This window comes from Convolutriloba macropyga, chromosome 5 (genome assembly GCF_964194025.1).
Source record: "Convolutriloba macropyga chromosome 5, txConMacr16.3, whole genome shotgun sequence".
Taxonomy (NCBI): domain Eukaryota; kingdom Metazoa; phylum Xenacoelomorpha; order Acoela; family Convolutidae; genus Convolutriloba; species Convolutriloba macropyga.
Genome location: NC_134472.1, coordinates 21,458,124 through 21,459,938, shown reverse-complemented (window position 1 = coordinate 21,459,938; position 1,815 = coordinate 21,458,124). Strand labels below are relative to the sequence as shown.

General features: G+C 36.3%; 1 protein-coding gene across 1 annotated transcript in view; it reads left to right on the top strand.

Moving 5' to 3' along the window:
* The first annotated feature begins 1,398 nt into the window (after positions 1-1,398).
* Positions 1,399-1,815, top strand: part of LOC142339870 (uncharacterized) — a 10,502-nt gene continuing 10,085 nt past the window's right edge. The window contains exon 1 of the mRNA XM_075390189.1: positions 1,399-1,815. This exon is cut by the window's right edge and continues 644 nt beyond it. The gene's annotated coding sequence lies outside the window, so the exon portion shown is untranslated.

Genomic DNA, 1,815 nt, shown 5'->3' with positions numbered 1-1,815 from the left:
TTGTGAACAGATACGGAGGAATTGTGATCAAATTATTGTTTGTTTATGTTGTCTTCAGCTTATCTTACAAGCGTGGCATTATATGTTAAAAAATGACACAAACGCTCTAATATACTCAAAGTGATATGCCGCCATTATTTTTCGTTCACGCGGATAACTGATCAAACCGCCGAAGGTGTACTTGTTATGAAATGGTTCAAATACCTCATTAGAGAATTTTTAATCTTGCATGAGTCTTGCGAGTAGATTAAAAACCTTGCAAGAATCAGGCAAGTGGAACTTAAATCTTACAAGAAGTATGTTCTATCCCTAGTATGATTGCCTGCAAGACCACAATATCAATCGTAAAAATCTCATTTCTAAATAATCTTAGTTCTAATTTATAAATTATAAATTATAAGACTACAAGATAATAAATTCTTCTACCGATAGGGGCCTTTTCAATCAACAAAACCGAGCAAATAAAATGAATAAGGTAGCAAACTTATATGAGGAAGGAACTTTCCCAGATACTTTTCCATTTTAGACAATGACAACTACATTGAAAAGTTTTGTAGCAAAAAAAGTTATATAAAAGTCAAATCCAAAAAATACAATTATTTTGAATAAAAAACGGCAGATATCTCCCGTCAACTTTATTACAGCCAAAATTCAAGCCAAAATTGTTCAAAAGTTTCCAAATACAAATTGTTTTTGAGTTTGAAGTCCCCGCTTTCTTAAAATGTGCCGTCATTTTCAGGCCTTCAAAATACGGCTAAATACTTTAAAAACCAAAAAAAATTCTTTCGTTAGCTGAAGTTTTATCATCAAAAAGTATCCAGTTGATATCTAAGTAACATATGACCTTGTTGCAGACTGCCCTCTGACTACACAATCCCTGTGCGACAATAGCCCTTTTTTGCAACAATGTACAATGTACCCCCCCCCCACCATCCCGCTTTGAACCAAGATGGTCTCAACAGAGGTGATGAAACCTCAGCCCGGATAGTTTTGAGCTTTGCTGTATAAAATTTATGCTGTCTGATTTTTTCGGCTGGTTGGAACCCTCTGCTTAAGTGGGCAGGAAGGGAGTATTCCATTTGGGGATGTGAGAGGGGGTCATAAATTGGCAAATCAATCCATAGAAAGGATAACCTCCGTTGCACAAATAAACCACAGATTCCTATTTATATATCCATTCACATCATACATAATTTTCCATCTTTTACTCTTTTGGGAGGGTGGCGGCCACATTATCATTATATGCTCGCTAGACCTACCGGCACCCTAGTTTAATAACCTCACACATCATCACCCCTCCCCCCTCCCCCTCCCGCGGGATATCATCGGATAAATATATCTCATCAATATATTTATCGCACATTTAAACGATACTCCAAACCGCGGAATGAAATAAAACAGCGTGTGAGCCGCTTTTTTACTGTTTAAGATTGCCTCCTTAAGCGCACAGTTTAAACAGATAAAATATATGTCATTAAATTTCTATACTTTTCTTCAAAACAGGGAAAGTTTTCCTATCCTTTTTTCCATAATTGGGAATCAATATTAATCGCTGCGGTTTGATTTTCGCGAGAGACGGAGCAAATAGCGGCGTCACTTATCTTTCAATATTTCTCCCATCTCCTAAAAAATTGAAGTCCCATTATTTGATAATTTCAATCACCGGCCACTAGGAAAAATGGTGGCATAGACCATTCAAGCCTGACCAACTTTTCCTGCCTTTAAAAGGAAAAATATAGAGCGCGGAATGGGAATAATTTTTTCGATATTTTTGGCTAATTATTTATTAACGATGTCAGAATTACTTTAGTACAC